Source organism: Mastigoproctus giganteus, chromosome 5, assembly GCF_048544385.1.
Source record: "Mastigoproctus giganteus isolate SK-2022 chromosome 5, ASM4854438v1, whole genome shotgun sequence".
NCBI lineage: Eukaryota > Metazoa > Arthropoda > Arachnida > Uropygi > Thelyphonidae > Mastigoproctus > Mastigoproctus giganteus.
Window position 1 is genome coordinate 107,961,082 of NC_143579.1, and position 19,579 is coordinate 107,980,660.

The 19,579-nt window shown below is 37.1% G+C and overlaps 1 protein-coding gene across 3 annotated transcripts in view; it reads right to left on the reverse strand.

The window, feature by feature from the left end:
• The window catches only part of LOC150085623 (uncharacterized), a 327,518-nt gene extending 309,227 nt beyond the window's left edge, over positions 1-18,291 (reverse strand). For 2 of the 3 annotated variants that reach the window (XM_090374144.1, XM_090374141.1), the window contains exon 1: positions 17,489-18,291. The gene's annotated coding sequence lies outside the window, so the exon portion shown is untranslated. Of the gene's footprint in view, positions 1-13,774; positions 14,001-17,488 lie in introns of those variants that run through there. The other variant, XM_090374143.1, reaches the window with a different exon arrangement.
• Between the last annotated feature and the right edge of the window lie 1,288 nt (positions 18,292-19,579).

The following is a 19,579-nucleotide window of genomic DNA, read 5'->3' on the forward strand; positions in this document are numbered from 1 at the left end:
TTCTTATCTCTTGAAATCAGTACGAGAATGGTGAAATAAAGATGTGGGAGTAGCTGTTTGTTTACCGAGGACGCAATTCTAATGGAGTGAATGAACTGAAAAGAGATGTTGCTCGATGCCGGAGCAGTGGAGCTTTGAGAATTTGCGAAATTAACTAAGGAAATAAGAAAATTGAAACAATTATATTACATTAATAAAAATTAAGAGAAGTACAGTGTATATATTCCGAGTGGCGAAACCACACAGAAGGTCCACAGAGGAAAAAAACGTTGGCCATCAACACCTGAGACAGAAGAACTAACTCAACCAAGGAGTGAAAAAAATCCCATAAGAGTTCCTTACGTCATTGGCACATTCGGACCGGGGCCTTTTCTACCCAGTGTTAGGAGGACGATCATAATCACTTCTCTACACGCGAAAGACTGTCCAGCGAGTTAAGGCTAATTGCAATTTCAACGTTAGTGAATGAGGAAACGGTCGACTACCGACATTTATATGAGTGTTGTGTTGTCGTTTTAAAGTTTCCTAATTAGCAAAATTAAGAAAACGAGCTAGATTATAGTTTAAGAATCTAAATAAGTAGGTTGATAAGCTAAATAAGTATTTGGCCTCGATATTTCACACGTGAATAAGTTCTTAAACAGGAGTGAGTTTAGATAGTGCCACTGGTAGTAGCGACTGGAAATTTGAATGATTCTGTGATTGCTGAAAAGTAAATAAAAGAGTAATAAAAATAGTAATATTAATATCACACTTAAAAGTAAACAGAACACCAGGATCTGATGGAATCTCTCGCTTATTTTTCAAGTTCATCCAGCTGTTAGATATAATAATGGACGCATCTTTGGGACTGAGCAAAGTTCTTAAATGACTGGAAATGAGCAAACGACTTTTAGATTAAAAAAAGATGGCTCTAATGGAATAACTACCGAACTATACGTCCTACTGTGTCAGGGAAGATTATGCAGTCCATAATTTCTCTTAAAATTATGGACTGCATAATCATTTTTAATAGAACTTGAAATCACAGCAAAGCTTAGTGAGCGGAATATTTCTGATTAATGTTTTCTAGTTATTTGTGATAAATGAATCCGGAAGTGCAGAACTCGCACTCAGTATTAATGTCTTTATTATTTCTTTGATATTCGTTAACAACATTTATGGAAGTATTACAAATATAATGTCTGAGTTGGAAGGCGAAAAATGTATGTTAGCAATCTGTTCAAATTTAATAAAATAAATGCAAGGTTTTGCATTTGAATACCGATACTCTCTGTACTAGGCGAGGGCTGTACTGTTTTTTTCTCCCAGGAGAGACATAAAAACGATGGACTTTCGTCCAGCAAATAGACAAACTTACCGAAGAGTAGACACGCTATTACAGACACAATATATTGACCTCATAACCTTAGTAGCTTTGGCGTTTTAACGCATACAGTCAGCGAACAAAACGAAAACTAAAAAAATTGTTTTCGTTTTGCACGCACTGCCCAAGAAATACTTAAAAGAAACTGTTCAACATTATCATGAACAGCATCGTGTGACTTGTCCTGGCTTTGGTTCATGCTTTAGGTGTTGACGAAACCAGAATAAAAAAATGAATAAATAAATTTTTTGTTTATGCTCCGGGTTAGCTACATGGGGTCACAGTAATTTACAAGAAAGAGACACAAGAAATCATTCTATATAGAAGTCACGTGAGTTCGACCCATGGTCAATTCAACCGCTTGTACTTGTAGTATCCTCGTATATGAACACTCGGAATTTCAGGCCTTAAAAAACATTTAGAGGCAATGATGGCATCTGATACTCAATTCTCTCAAGAGTGTAGCATGCTGTTAAGATAGTTTATACTGCTTTTCTCCATAAAAATAGATGGTTTCATATTCGAAGGGTTTTCAGAAATTTACGAGTAATTATCAATTTTATTGATAATTACTGGTAAATAGAAAATATACACGTAAAAAGAAAAACCAGCTAAAGCTTTCAATCCCGTTTGACTGTTTGGTTGGTTGCTGTTGTAGGGCTTTACGCGCATAAGCAACTTAGGCCACTGGGTGTATATAATTCGTCTGTAAGTTGCGTGGTCAATTTGCTGTTTGCTGGACGAAAAACCCGAGGTTCCGGGAAAAAATCCCATGCAACCATTGCCTGAGATCGACTAACTCAGCCACTTTGTGAAAAAGGCCTATAAAAATTCCTCACGTCATTGACGGAATTCGAACTCGATTCCTTTCCACCCAGTGCGGGGGAGGACGGTAATTATACCAACTGTGCTACCAACGAGGGTCCGTTTGACTTCTGTGATCGAATCACCATGGCAGTAATACAATATGACATTTTTTAAAGCAAATATTCACTCTGCTCAAATCGTGTGATGCAAGTGTGTTAGTATTTTCATCATACAAATGAACCTTTAATGGAAGATGGAAATGCGAAGATTACACTCCTCAGATGAAAAGAAACTTTTAGAATAGATAGGTTAGCAGAAGTCGAAGAAATTCGCTGTTTCCTATATTTAGATTCTTCTTTAAAGAACAATCATTTTCCTCCTACCTTTCCTATACGAGGCCATAGTCTGGAGTTCCAGAAGTTATTTTCTTATTTACTTTAACTCGGTTTGGTCTGTTTCTTTTATATCATAAATGTTTCAGCGTGATATTATTAAAACACTATTTGCATCTCTGTATTATTCATTTAGCCAGTCCTTGGAACTATTCCAGGACCTACATACAGTTTAAAAAGTATCCAACGGAACTTAAAACTACTGGGAAAATAAAATAGAGTTGTTTACTGTCTAACAGACAGCCATCTGTTTTACTTGTTTATGGCAACAAATTCTTTTCTTCAAATATACTGGCAACTTAACTATTACAAAACTGACTGGGGATTAAAAAAGAAACACACAATTTTCATCTCAATGTTTTCGCATGTTTCATTTTTATATGTTATATTACTAAAATATAGTAATATAAAATAGAATCGAATTATCCTCAGCGGGTAAGAGTCTTTCACCCAACTGCAGGAAAGGGAAGTTCCAAGCAGATAAAATATATAGCGATCAATCTGATTTTATTTCCGACTATGCTTGCCTTGGAAACAGATATGAAAAACATTTAAGACACGAATACATACCTTTAGAACTCCTCACTTCTCGCTCGAACCTTTCTTTTCAGTAACATGTTAAACAGGTCTAAAAGAATCTTTATGGTTTATCAGGGCTGTTGACATTCAAATGTAGTGTAGTGTTCAATGGAAAGAAACAAAGGAAGCACTATCAGTGAATGACTTATTTAGCTCCTCTATAAACCGCAACTTTATTTTCAGTTGATCTTGGAATAATCTATTCAGAGAAACTACTTTTGTAGGTATCGTCAGCTGCCACTTCCAAACATTTTAACAGTTCCATTTGAATGTTTACATCGAGTTCAAATAAACCATCTAGATACGAATGTCTGTGTAAATGTTTAACCAAATTATCCTGGAAGCGACAGGATAATTTTGTTTTGCTCCACTGGTAAAGTATCAAAAGGAGGATGCCAAATTGGATGACAAGATATAGAGAGATTTTAAACAGCTAAAGACAGGAGAGTTACAAATTATCATTACAAATTTACATCACATTACAAGTTATCTTTAAAGATTTGCGTTACATTTCAGATTATATTAGAAATAATTTCAGATTATCGAGTGATACTGCCACACGTGAAAACAATAAATATATATGTAACTATACTGCGGATAAGATTAAAAAAAAGCCAGAATATGAGAAATAAATGAACTTAATAGCCTGGTAAAATGAACAATATAATAAGGAGTTTTCCTCGCATGCAAAAGAAAAGGTAGTAAATCATATTGATCCACCCCTTCGGGTCCTGAGGGGTGGATCATAAACATTCAGATGAGTTGAACAAAAACCTACTAAGATCATCTTACCCTACTAAGATCATCACTATGCTTTGGGGTGACTTCTTGAAGAACTAGAGAAGCGCAAATGTCTCACTTATTCATAAGGGAGGAAGAGAAAGTCTAAGTTGGAAGCGAGTAAATAAAATAAAACGGTGAGTTTAACTTCTGTAGTGGGTAAAGCAATGGAATCGCCGATTAAGGATGCTTAGGTTAGGTTACGTGTTTGTGTGGGTTAAGCCCAAAGCAATAAGAGCTATGGTAGTCTATATTGTGTCTGTAATTACGTATATTCTTAGTCGGCTTTCTGGACGAAAAAACAGAGTTTCCAAGAGAAAAACTATGAAAAATCGACTGAGACCAATTAACTCAGCTAAGTTGTGGGAAAAAATATCATAGAAATTCCTCATCATTGATGGGATTCTACCTTAGACCTTGTCCATCCTGTGAAAGGATAGGGATTATAAGCACTTACTGTCCAAGAGAGTATTAAGGATACAAAACGAAACATCTTGATAAAAATGAAGTCCTAGCCGGATCACAGCACAAGTTTGAGGAGGGGAAAATCATACCTGACAAACCTTGTTAATTACTAAGATGAAATAACAAGGCATTTAGATTCTGGTAACAATTTAGATATTGTATATCAAAATTTTAATAATGCTTTTGATTCGGCTCCTTATTGAGAAGCTAATGTACAAATTGGAGCGTACTGGGATTATTCGGAAGATGCTCAAGTGAATCAGGGACTAGCTAAGTGAAAGGAAACAGACAAATCTTCAAAGTGGACTAATATATCGAGTGGGGTTCTTCTGTGTTCAATATTGTGTTGGGCTTCCTCTTTCCCCTAATGATATTGGAGAAAAAACAGGAACTTTACTGCCAAAAAAATTTTGTATACAGGAAAAAGTGTCAAAATTTTCTGAAGATTTAAACGTAGGTAAGATAGTAAACAATGAGACCAGGCTATGACAGCGTTTCATTGTTTATTTGACATCTTTCATAAATGAAAGACATATGGTCTGAAAGATGGCAACTAAAGTTTAATCCTACTAATGTAAAGTTTTGCATTTGTGGAAAAGAAATCCGGGGGTCAAATACAAACTAGGGAACACGGAATTAAGGGTGGTTCAGGATGAGAAAAATTAAAGGGTTATGATATAAGCAGATATTAAGCTTTCCGTCCGGTAAACAGAAAGCTGGAAAGCTCTGGTTGCAATATCACTGATTATTATAATCTTTTCCAGCAGGGAAAAGGATATCATTGTTTATCTTTATAAAACTATGGTGGTATCATTTGGAAAACTGTATTCAGGTCTGGAGGTCTCACCTAAAAATCTTCTAGAAAAACTCCAAAGAAGGGCAACAAGATTGAATGAGTGTGCTATGGGTTGTCCCTCTAAAGAACTTAGAAGATGCAGACCACAGATCCTAGAGACACCTCAGTGGTATGATTTAGCTATGGTTTCTCATAATGGTTTTATTAATCAAACAATTATTCATTCCCAACGAGCGAGAGGACAAAGAATACTGAAAGTAGTCTTAAAATTATTATTAAATTAAAATTATTCGAAGAATACGCATTTTCTTATAGCAAAGTATCTAGATGATAAGTGGGAGCAGATACAATATCAATACCAAGGATCCTTCCATTAATAAAAATATTCCAACTGTGCAGGCTTGATTTTAAAGTGCTTTTGGTCTCCGCCAAATGAAAGACAAATAGCTTGAAAAACTTGGTAAAATTCTTTTTATACTAGATTATTAAATAATGATAAAGTTATTGTAAGCTTCACCTGACAGCTGACTGGCTGTTTTCCAATGTTATCATTCAGAATTAAGCATATATGACAAACTGAGTAGTCTTTTGCCAAGACAGTGGTCTCAACAAACACATTCTGAGTAACCTCTTATCATTATATCTTATCCACTACAAATAAACTCTTCAAAGCATTAGGGACATTATGCGGCGGACTAGTTTTATTAATGGTAAGAATAAGTTTGCATCATACAGATAATTAATAGCTATTCTTGGACGCTAGTCAGAAACTTAAAGAGGACAGAGAAACATCTTAAAAATAAGAAACTTCCAGTTCATAAACAAAAAGACATATCTTTTTCAAGAAAGAAGGTGTATCGATTTTAATATCGATTTTAATCTGAAATATCTATAATGCATTATAATGATCCATTAATGTGATATATCGTCCCTTTCCTCTTGGTATAATGCATGTGTCTTGTCTGAAATGCCGCTAGATGACCCAGCTATTTGAGAACTTTTTAGGATACTTTGCACCGGATTCAACTTCCAAACTTAAATGATAAAAAGACTACGATGCTGGACAAAATACAATTCCTCTTTTCTACATTTTAAAAGGTCTTTCATTTGTAATTGAGGCTAGCACTTTGTTCCGATAAGCATATCGAAAACCTTATCTTCGATATGATGGTAAGAGGCTTTATCTATGAATGAAGGAATAAATCTTTGGCTGTTACCTCTATGATAGGGACGAGCACTATCTGCTAATCTACCCCTGTATCTCAGAAATATTAGTGGCTTTTTTAAACAACATGAGATGGCCTGATTGCTTCTTCTGAATGCCATCCTACAATATTCGTGTTGCCAAATAAAATAGACTAATTTCAACTCAAACAATGATAAATATGTTGAAAATCTACTGGGTAGGTAAAAGAAACTTCGGGACTTTTCCATGATAAGATAAAGCAAAGTATTCAATAGAATTACATCAGACTTGAGTGTCAGACATTACAACTAATAAATTATAACGGTCCACACGATTTTTGCTGAATGAAACTATTATTTTCCCCACCGCTTCCGAGTTTTCAAAAATGGCATTTGTGCACCTAATGCCATTTTTGAAAACTCGGTGTTGTGTGTTTTAATTATTAATTTATCCTTAATATCCTTTTTCCTTAATTTTATTGTCCGTTATCCTTAATTTCCTAACTAATATTATAATTAAGATAGAGGTTTTTCCAGATAAAGTCGCGTAGTCGATATGTAATTCTGCTAAGTGTGGACATTGTGATAAATAAGGTTAATTTGAAGTGGGAAAGGAGCTATCCATACTTCGTGGCCAACATTTGGTTACATAATGTCCTGTTTTCTGTGTGAATGGGAAGTAGAGCTAAAACGATCACTGGATTAAAAATACCTGGCTAAATCAGATTAACTGCACACCTGAAAGCAAAAACATCATGTATCTCGAAAGATAATTATTTTATTTATTTTTTTATTAAATCAAATAGTGTTTATTTATTTATTTTTTACGTTTCTGCTATTCTGAATACTTTTCGTTCAGTACACCACTTTCTTTATGCACAGTTCCTTTACTGTGGAAATATACCAATTAGTTCCTTAACCTTTCTTTACCGTTCACTGAATTTCTCTAGTATACACACTTATGCAAATATAGTACTAAATCTGGATATTCTCTTCTGATGTTAGTGAAATTGCAATATATATTTTGTTCGTTACCACTATTCTCCAATACGAGCCATCGTGGGTAGAACCGTTGGCAGAATATATATATATATATGAAGCAATATGGCCTTAGTCGCTTATGCTCTTAAAACCCTACTACAACAACTCCAATATGTATTTGGGACACCTCACCACTATGATATAATTACAGATTATTTCATAAGGATGATACAGTTAAATACAGATGTCATATGGTAGTTAGATCGCAGTACCAGCTAAAAACAGAAAAAAAAAACGCATTCACACTTAATGTCCAGTAGATGAAACAGAATGAGCCGAGAAAAAGAAGGTCTAGATCCCCTCACAATAGGCGTCATAGTAAGTCGTGACATAGCGGAATGCTGTTCGCCAGATAATACGAAGAGTTGGACACTCAAAATCAATTGTTAGAAACACTGTATGCCATTGTAAGAGAGAAGGTAATACGACGATTCATCCCCATCCCTGCAGATAACTATCAGTTATCCGTAAATGTTGTCAAACAATTGAAGTGGATAATGAGAGGAAATCGCAAAGGCTTCATTTGCTTAAATCGCTTTTATATCTGTAATTTCTTTTTTTATTTCTGTGTTATTTTTCTTATTAATTTTTTCTGTCTTATTAACAAACTTACTTAGAAATTAATTATCCGTTTATAATACAGTACATATATTTTGTAAACAACTTTCTTTTACCCAGCTCTAGTGCTGTGAACCTTATTATCGTGAAGGTAGTCCATGTGATTAGTAAGCATTTTGTTTTTCATGTTATTTACTGGCTATCCGCCGCCACGATGGAAAATATTCCTGGTTTTATTGTACTTTCAGACAAATAGGGACGAGAATGATTATTATTACTTACGATTCTTTTCGAGTCGATAAGGAAATCCGTTTTCTCCATTTCTCTCTCTCTCTCTCTCTCTCTCTCTCTCTCTCTCTCTCTCTCTCTCTCTCTCTCTCTCTCTCTCTCTCTCTCTCTCTCCAGTTCTTCCCAGGAAACGCCTCTTCTCTCCACATTGATCTTCACCTTTTCTTACCATCTTCTCGCCCATCCTCTTGGTTTTTAACCCTCCATTTTCATTTCTGGCATCCTCTTTGGCAGTCCATTGTCCTCCATATTCTATACATGGCCAAACCATTTCAGTCTATTCCTCTCAATAATTTCAATTTCTTATAATCGTTCTTCCTTACTTTTTCACGAATGGCCGCGTTTTTTCCTCTGTCTCTCCTGATCTTTCCAAAAACACACCTCTCAGAAACTTCATTTCCATCTCTTGCATTCTGATAATATTCTTCTTCCGCATTATCCACAATTCCTATCCACAGGTTATTATTAGTACATAATAATCTCTATAGAATACCACCTTGCACTTCTCAAGTACCGCCTTTCTCCAAACTAGATCTTTTTCACAGTTATAAACCATTCTTCCTTGGTCTACTCTACTCGTACATATCTCCTTACCTTTCCCCTTCTTTGTCTACTGTACTCCTTAAATATCTGAAACTGTTCAATCAATTCTTTTATCTTCTTTCCCTAAATAAAGATGTTAATCCCTCCTTTCTTGTCATTCATTCTCATTGTGTTACTCTTAGCATCACTAAACTTTGCATTTTATCTCTTTGCCTCCTCCACCCAGCTTTCCACCATCAGCAAACATCATCACTTTCATTTTTTCTGCCCCAATCCTTTTTTTTTTCACATCATTCGCTATATCATCTATTACTAGTATGAAGAGTAGATGTGAGGGTGCACTACCCTGTCTCAGTCCATTATTAATTTCAAACCACCCTGTGTTTCCAACCATTCTTTTCACACAGCTTTGATCACTTCTGTATAGACTTTTAATACTCTCTATCAACAACTTACCTTAATACTTCCCATATCCTTCTTCTCTTTACGCTATCTTGGGCCTTTTCAATATCCAAAAAAAGCCATGCACACTCGTAATGTTTTTCCTTTATTTGTCTCACAGCAAAAATTAGATCAGTGGGCGATTAGCCTTTTCTGAAGCCACTTTTCTCTTCCCTCATCTTGCTTTCGACCTTTTCTCATACTTTCCTCTCCACTATTCTTTCGTACAATTTATTATTATTATTTATTATTTTATTAACAATTATAAATAACTCCAAAATGTAGGGTCGGCCTCCCCGCAAAACTCTTTTGTTTGACAGAGAAAAGGCTTTCTGAAGAGTACAACAGTACCAACAATAATTATTTACCTGATTTTTCGGATTTGTTGGGTGGGTGCTTACTCCCAGATGGCTGTCCATGCTGCAGAACGATATATGTTAGGTCATGGACCTAGAAGAGTCGTATTTTCCTATCTCTTATGAAGAACCGCTGATCAAAAGGAGGAGAGCAGCTAATTATTGGCAGCTGTTTGTAATCGGCTGTTAGACTATTTGTTTAGAGTCTGAAGAATGGGGATGACCATTCACTCTTACGGATGGTGAGTGAAAGGTCAGCCAAGGACTGGAGTTTTTTTTATGTGAACATGAACTTTGAAAAGAAGCAAATGATTTTTCGGCAGTTGTTCTTATCCTCAACACAAAATCAGAAGCATTTTAAGCTTCAACTATTTGTAACTTTTGTACTTTTTGTACATTGTAAATTGTACATTTTGTACTTTTTCACCTATTATTCCCCGGTTATAATAGGTGAAAAATAATCTACAACCTATAAAAGTTATAAATATAAACAGAGATCACTTGATATTTATCTGCACCCAGTAGAAGAAATGATACAGTTAATATCTAATTGCGGCAGGTCTCACTGTAAGTGACATTTTGTCTCAATTTTGAAATTATTCAAGCACTTATTTTAAAAGTGTTTTGCATGTTTATTAGATATGTGAAAAGTATTCATTGGGGCAGTGAAGAATGTGTTTACAATAATTTAGTGAAATTAAAAATTTTAACTCTGTTGGGAATGGAAACTTAGAATACTTTCCACTGCCGGAAAATTGAAACGAGAAACTGAATTAATAAATTCGCCCTCCGGGTGTAATTGTGGGATACTCAAGAAGTGAAGAAAAGCTGAAACAGTCCTGAAGATTGCAGATTGGAAATAAGTAAGCCAACAGTGGAATATTTACTGTAATGGAAAAGGATTAATGCTTTATCCATTCTCCACTGCAAAGATTATGCTTTGTTTCGTTATCAGCTTTCTATTGATTATAATGCAGTAAATTATAATGAGTGGTGGCGCATGAGCACAAAAGAAATATTCAGGTGATTATTCGATTCCAGTGTAGCATTTGTTTGGCATTTATGCCACTTGTTTCCACGCGTTCAACTGCAAAAGCAAGTAATGACGTGAAGTGGAGCAACTGTCCAAAATGCATCTTCCTCAGTCTTAATCATACAGATGAATTTAATTAGATTTCCTGATAAAGTGGACCACAGTGAACACCAGTACAATACAATAAATAGTACGCTGAAGTTGCTTCGTACTGTGTTTCTTTTAATCAGCGCAGTAAGTCAAAAGCCGAATCGGCAATACAAAAAGCAAAGTCGCGCACAACGTATGCTACAACATATAATTCGGATAAACAGATAAAAACACAAAAAGGTTCTTTTTCCAATTTTTGAGACGTTTGTATTTCGCATATATTGTTGGCACTATGGATTGCAAGACAGCCATCTTTGTGAAAATGGAATAAAGGCATCGTTTGAATAATCTTTTGAGACAAATGTAAATAGACAAAATGGAGGCAAGATAAAGTCAAGCCGAAATCAATAGATAGCTGAATGAATCGCAGCATAATAAATTGACTGTGGAATCAGCTCCAAAACACACATTATCTCAAAGACCTGTTCCGAGGCCAACCAGACTCTATGCTAGATGGCAAGATGACCTCTAGTTAACCCATTTCCTAAGCACAATAAAACTGCACAAGACAACAACTTGCTTCAGGGGCTGCGAGATTTACGGCAATGCTTATAGCTAAGCAGAATGCCCACAGAGAACTTCATGGAAGGGATAAGTATACATTACGACAGGCTGTCTGTGTTCCCTTGATCTCCATTCACAGAAGAGCCATTTTAATTGGTGCTGAAAATATGTCTACAGAATCCGAAATTCTGGATGCACCTTCATCTGGAGAGAAGAGGTAAATTAGATGCATTACGGCTAACCTCGCGGAAATAGACAAATTTGAAGGCAGTGGTTAAATTGCACAGCTTCGAATCACTCTCAATAGCCGTACTTATCACGACTTCCAGATGTGAACTTTCACAGCTCTAAAGTATCGAGATAATACCCTTGAACCTCAAGTTCTCCCTTTTGTAGGAACAATTGGTAAATACGTCTTTTAATGAACGAAATAAATGTCCTCACAGAACTCGCCTAGTGAACGCCCTCGTGGGTAGCACAATTGGTATAATCACCATCCTCCACACACTGGGTAGAAAAGACCTCAGTTCGAATCCGGTCAATGATGCGAAGAATTTATGGATCTTTCTCACAACGTGGCTGAGTTGGTCGGTCTCATGCGAGGGTTGCATGGTTTTTTCTCTCAGAAACTCTGTTTCTCGTCCTGCAAAAAACAGCAAATCTACAACAGAATACACGCAATTTACAGACATTGTATACGATTCAATATGGCCTAAAACCCAACTACAACAACAGCCTAGTGTACCAATACCTTCGGAAGGATATAGTCCGTATGGAATTTCCAGCTAGACCCCTCCTCCCTCCGACCTTACTCCAATAGAATATGCCTGGGATATCCAGAAGAATGATAAGTAGTCAATACAGCCCCTTCATCCTAGAATCCTCAGTGAACTAGCTACTAGTAGTTAACTCAGTAAGTTTCCTGAACTACTTGATGTACGTAATTGCTTTGGCCCTTAACATACACGAAAATAACAAGCCTTATTAGGAAAGATTTCGATTAATTATCGAAGTTCCATTTTTGCCGCCCGTAAATTTATTTGTATAACTGCTAATTTCAGATCGAAATTTTATCCAGTCTCCGCGTATTATTAAGACACGTTAAAGCGAACGTCTAACTAACCTTTGTCATAATCTAATATTAGGTTTTTATTTTACTTGTATTTATGATGTGTTTGTTAACCGAAATACACCGTTGCGAAAAAGCTCCGGTATTTCACTATGTAATAATGCAGGGTTTAAAGCTTTTTACGAAATATTCTGGAGCGAGGAGAGGTGGAAAAGTGTTAAAAAGTTAAAAGTCTAGTTACCTAATTTGTAAATAGCCACATTGCATTTTTATACTTTCTTTTTAGAATGTTTTCAAATCAATTTTGAGAAAATCAGATTTCCAAGATTTAAACAATTCTGAGAGATTGACCAATCTCTGAAACTGCATAAAGCGAAGCGTTTTCTTTAAGAAGTCCATTTAGCAGTTGTTTATTTGTAACGCAAGCGAAATGATAGACATCGTATTCAGTTAGCAGGGGTGTTAGAGGTGTTGGATATACGAGAGACAGATATACTTATAGTCTAGCTCTGTATCCTTCCAGTCCTGTTGCAATTCAGATCTCAATTTAGAGATCGAAAGTGCAGGTATCGAACCTGAGGTGTCACCGCCTTCTAATACCCGTTCTAATCATTTCCCAGACATATTCGATTAGAAGCAGAGCACGTGATCTCGCAGGACAAAAAAAAATCTAACATAGAACTAACTCATCTGCTCATGTGTAATATGTCCATACCTTGCACGTGTTCTCTGGTAGATTTTCTGGAAGAAAAACCCAAGTTTTCGGGGGATTGAAACTTTGCTATCTACATGAAGCCGATTAACCACAGAGGCCTGAAATTGAATAACCACGAAGCGGAAAGAGTCTATAAAAGTTCCTCACGTCATTGATGGGATTCGAACCGCTCTTTTCCACGCGGTGAGGAGAGGCCGGTGATTATAATAATTGTGCTACTGCTCAGATGGAAGGTGATGATACGTAAGTCTTGAAGAACGAGTCTAGTGATGTTAGAAATAGGGGGCCAGGCATTATCCTGTCCCCCATCTCTAACATCTTCCATCGCATTATCAATATTAGCCAAAAACGAGATAACGACTGGGTTTATGAGATTTTCAACGTAATAATGGACTGTCATACTACCCTCCACAAACATGAAAGTTGTTTTAATGCCCTACCCGATGGTCCCCAAATTCGAGAGAGAAAATTCTTTCTCTCTCTTGTGTCTTCTGAGCCTCATTCCTCCACCATTTACACTGAGGTCGAAACAGCTTTTATCATTAAACACTAACGAACGCCATTTCATCCTCCAGATGTTGAGCCCGTACACTGATAAATCCCGTTTTTCAAGGAAGAGCGGTACATTGAATACACAGTGTGGCAAAAATGTAATCAGATTGAATTCAAATAAGGCAAAATATAGATAAGAAAAATATTTTCTTACTTGTCTCCCCCAAAATAGTCCCCAAAGGACCAAGATCTCTTGTTAGCTTTGGAAATACATGGAAAACTTGTTTGCCGTGATGGTATTTTGTTCTGCTGTCACATTCTTCTGAGTGCCATAAACACTATCAAATCGATGTCTTTTTTATCTCAATTTCAACTTGGGAAACAGAAAAAAGTTTGCCGTCTTCAGTTGGCCAACTATCCGTCTTCGAAGTCTATCAGTTGAACCCACAGAGAAATTTGTCTTCTTTTTGGCATTATACTATGAATAAATTTTAAATTCAAAAACTTTCTCAAAATTTACGATTTTTATAATACGAAAGTAGTAATTTCAACTCTAGAATTGGCTTACAAACAACGTAACATCTCTCTTTTAATACTGAATAACATTACCTTAAAATTTAATTTATTTAATCATCTATTCCCATTATCCTTCTTAACATTATCTGCAACTTTGTTTTAAATCAGATCACTCATTTCTGGTGTTCTGGTTTCTTATTTTACATGTAGCTTTATTTGTATACACTCAGTGGATTCCTGGCTGGATACATACATACCTAAAACTGAAGCTAAAGGAGAAACTAAATTCGTTTTGGCATGAACTTAGCGAGGTGTCAAAAGGGTGCCACAGGGATGTTGGTCCATGTTGACCCAACTGATTCTTTCAACTCTGTTTGATTGTCTCCAGTCGTGTTGCCCGGTTCTCTGGGAGAGCGTCCCTTGGTTTAGTATTCATCGCTGTTGGATACAATGGGAGAAAGAAGGCAAACAGAAATTGTTCGAAGATAGGCACAGGGTTTTCCGGAAGTTCCGACGAAAGGCAGCATCGGAGTATCTGATGGATGGCTCTGGAGAACACTCCAGCTTTTTACTCTCCCGGGCAGTCACTCGCTGTCTCAGAAACTCAATCTTGCCAATTATTTAGCAAAGTTAATAAGTCGATATTTCCGTTTCAGTTAAAATTAACTATTTAAATTACCAATAATTGTTTAATGTAGAGTTTAACACTATTTATCAGAGTACAGCGTGAAGGGATTATTATAAATGGTTCACGAATTTCGAATAATTTCATTATACATATTTTAGAAAAATTATATCGTACTGTGATCACAATTATTGACAAACCATAAAATAAATATTAATATTGGGCATAATAAGCTAGCATTGATTCAGATGTCTTAATCTAATTTTATTAGGTGGTAAATACAATCCAAAACACCTTTAAACGAAGCTCGCGATACAGTTATGGTTGATTTTCCCGCATAACCTCGGAGTTCACCAGCAGAGCTGCTCTCGATACTTAGTAGTCCACAACTCATCATCATCAATCAAAGCATAGTTTTAACCTTAGCTGAAAAGCACAAAAGGGACACTGACCTAGCATAGACTCCGGTAGGTTGAATAACAGAACGCTTGATATCACCTGTAACGTGCAGAATCAAATAAACTGCAAATGGCTTCCATATGAGTAAATTGTGTTTGGTTTATATAGGACCATAAATCTTAGTTATGTCTGTTTGCCACCCCCCCCCCCAGAGTGAAAAGTTGTCTCGTCTTAGAAGAAAATACATTTCAGGTACCTGTTCTCATCATCCACTGCGTTTTCTTGTGGGGACGCCATTTGCAGTGCATGTGACGTCATACGTTGTTACAACTAGAAAGGAGGAAATTGTTAGTGACGTTTATGGGAAATAATTAACGATAAGAATAACGGTAAAGGAAGCAGCACTTATGAATTTCTTTCTCTAACTAATGCATACCAAAATGTAACTGAATATAACAGTTTTAATAAATCCAGTCATAGACCTAATACATTTAGACATTTTTCTTGCTTTGAAATATTTGATTTGAAGGAGGACCATAAAGTGAAAGAAACTTGCGGGTAGGTGAGATAAAATATTAAAATTAAAAAAACAAATAATAGTGCGGCATTTAGAATACTCCTTCACGCCACCAGTTCTATATTTTGTGTTCTTATATTTTGAACGTTCGGTTTAGATCTATATGCCTGCTCAGCTCAAGAAGCTTTTCTAATGCATTAATTATTCATCACCATCCACAAAATTCTGTTCCTTCTTGTAACACAACTATCTCCTTTCCACTTTGACATTTACTGAAATCTTTTCCCCAGAATACGTGTATATGAAAGCGACAAATAATGTTCTCCTGGTGCAACATGTACGAGGACGACAAGCTCATCTTGTTCGCTTAGCCATCCTCATTCATATGAAACATGAGTTGGACACATTTTTCATTTCCAGCTGATAAATCTCAGCCATTCCGATTTGCAGTACATCCAATTCAAAGCGATTCCACTCCTGCTGAAGATTCTGTTCATCTTTTCATCTCTTTATCTACCAGCAGATCAACTTCCTGCGCTACATGCTCCATCAACACCGACACCTCTTAACACTGCCGTGTAAATCAGCACGAGCGCCATCGGCGCGCAATGCGAGGTAGGAGTAGCACCACCAGGTCATCTACAACAATAAATCACCAACCGGTCCAGTTATCCCTCCCTGAAACATGCAATGGTAGGTCCGGAGAAACAGAAAACGATCGATGCCTGTTAAGCGAATTGTAGCTTTCTGTGAACCCAAGATCGCTGTACCGTCTGTTCTTAGAACCATTTCGTCCTCCTCGGCCGTCTTTAGTCATGACCGCCGACGCGACAACAAGAAGTTTTCCTTCAACAACAGACCAGGATGGTGGCTGCAGAAGGTCGCCATCTTGACGGAGAGCTCCAGCTATGATATATTCGCGGGAAACAAATTTGCACAGGACGCCGCCAACTTCTGATACAAAAAATAAGTTCATTGAAAATATATGTACGTTGAGGATGATCCAAATCACAAGTACATTAACACAAATAAGAGAAATAAAAATATTTGGAGATCGAAATTATTAAAGCGATTATTTTCAACGCATACCAAGCGAGAGCAGAAGGAAAGAAGGGAGAGAGAGAGAGAGAGAGAGAGAGAATGAGTGAGTGTGTGTGTGTACTAAAGTGTTACGCCCACGTTTGATTGCAAAGTCGACCTACGAGCGCGTACATACACTCACATACGCGCGCGCGCGAGCTCTCGTATACATATACACACATACAAAGCATATATACTACATATATATATATATGTATATATATATATATATATATATATATATATCACCATCCAACTACCTATGCACTCTGTCATTAACTCCGCTTCCTTTGCTAACCTGCGCATTCCGTCCTCCAATACTATGAGACTGCGCAATGACAAAAACACTGTCAACTTCATTACATTTATTACCAGAATGAGTAAAAACTTGAATAACCCTTTTCGATCGGTGTATCCCCCCCACAGTCATTCTTCTCTACATCACGAGGAGCTATTTTAGAATAAAAATGTTGTTTCTCATAAAAAAAAGTTGAAACTCGTCCTGACTAAGGACTGCATCACTGAAAAGCAACTGAGTTCCCTATTTTCTCACGCGAATCCAATATGGCGCCATTTTTTAATCTTTTGTGCCGAAAAATAGACGTTAATTTCGTTTGGCTCACTTATTAAGCGTACGATGTGAACCTGTAACTTAGTGACTTCATTCATAACGCGGGAGAAATACGTTTTAGGCCGTACCTGTTAGATTCACTCGCAGCACGCCATTTGAGCGTCTCATTCCACAACCAAACTTACAAACGGAAAGATGGAAACGAAAATAAAATACTCACCTTCGCGAAACCTGCCTTCTCAATCGGTCACTCCCCCGAACACAGAAAACCATGTGGTCCCCGAACCGACTGGCTGGCTGGCCACGGCCCACACTGGGGTGCGGCCACCGCACGCGTTGTTAGCAGTAACTGGATGCGGAGAAGCTCGCTGTAAAGACCTCCATAACGGTGACAGTCAACTATAGTAGGTTATCCACACAGATGGACCATAACGGTCCTTCTAAACGCACAGTTTCATCCATTGCTTTACACTACGAGGAAGATGAGGGATGATCTGTTGTGTAACGAACAACTGTGGCGCCTCTAACGTCGACTCGGTTATCCGCGTCGGGCACGAGCCTCAGCTGACCACCACCGCCTCCATGTTGATCCGACCATGCACGGCCATGGTAGCCGTCGACAGCCACCCCAACCTGCCGTCATACATACTTTACTGCTTGTACCGTTCGGCCCGATGCACTCTTAGGACTGGAGCTTTACATCACTGTTGCCATGGCAACGCAGTCCCCCACGAGACACAACGACAGGATCGCAGAAAACGATAACGCGAACGGCAACTGAGAAACGCCGGGAGTGTGTAGGTCCTTCCAGCGCTGTCGAATGGCGGCACATTTCTCAGTCAGCCAGTTGTGGCGTTACTGTGTACCCGAAGGTTTGACAACTGCGCGAGAGAAAACTCTGCTCCCTCGTGAATTCTTACAGAAGTCGTCAAAGGGCTGAAGCGATTAGAAATAGCAGTTGTGAGTGGCCATATATTTTTTATCACTCGTAAACAGGGGGAGAAATGCGGCTGCTTGAGCAACCGTTCCTCTCTTTAGACGCCCAACTGAAATAATGGCGACCTTACTCCCCGTTTTGCAGCTTGAATAAGCAATGGAAACTATGGCAGCCGCAGAATCGCAACCCTTCCATTAGTGAAAAGAATAAACAAATTTCTCCTGCGCTTGCTTTTTTTTCTCCTTTTTGGCAAACCAGTTTTGTATTATTTTCGCTATCTAATAGAGGATAAGAACTTCTGCAATAAGAACTTCTGAATCAAGAAAACCCACAATGAAATTATAAACTAATGAAGTGGGTATTTTCGTACAGTGGCGAAATAAACCTCCAGCGTTTTATCTCCTTTAAAAAATTATTAAAAATTTCCATTTAAATCTGTTTTTTATGGAAAGGCCTTAAACACTGTACACGAATTTCAAGAAATTTCTATTAGTTCGTCTACCAAATGAAGTTAAAATATCTTTCAGATATTTGGAAAGTAAAAATACTGGTTCAATTTTATTAAACGAAACATTTAAGTAACATTTTCTTACATTATCATTATTAATTTCTATAGTTTATTTACAACTGCGTTTTAATGTCCTTTAATAAAAAATTTTAACAACACACGTATACTCTTGTCATCCCTAGCTAATTTTCTGCGACACGCACGTTTTTCAACACTGACATAGAGGATGCTGGAAAAAAACTTCTGGAAAAATTCAATATTATTCTAAGACTATATACTCTCCAATAGAGTCCGTCGTTATACTTTACAGTGGTTAAAGAAAGTATAGAAAACATGCGAGTAAGCCTTACTTCCCACTAAAATTTATCTTTTTAACAAAAGCGACGATTCTAGATCTTATCATCAGGCTGGAAAACGATGTGGAAATATCGGAGCTTGGCCACATGTCAGACTGACCCACTTGACATCTTTCTTGGATTGATGATACGATTCAATATGCAATCAGTGCTCGGAGTGGTCCGAGGCTTACCAGAATGCTGTTGTGGTTAATCACATACATCGCTATGTCATATCATACACTCCAGCCAGCTCCTTTCAACTATATCTCTAACAAAACAACATCTTATAAATACCATTAACAGACTTCCCAATAAATCTACAATTCGTCCTGACGGCTTTCCTCTTTTCATGGTCAAAGTGTGCAGTGCCTTCGTTGTGGAGCCCCTTCTAACAATCTATAATCAGATATTTAATTCCAGAACAATCCCGAAAATATGTAATCAATACAGGGAGCCCAAGGACTTCAGACAAGTCTCAATGGGCTGCTCACTATTAAAAGTATTTGAGAAAACTATCTTATCAGCACT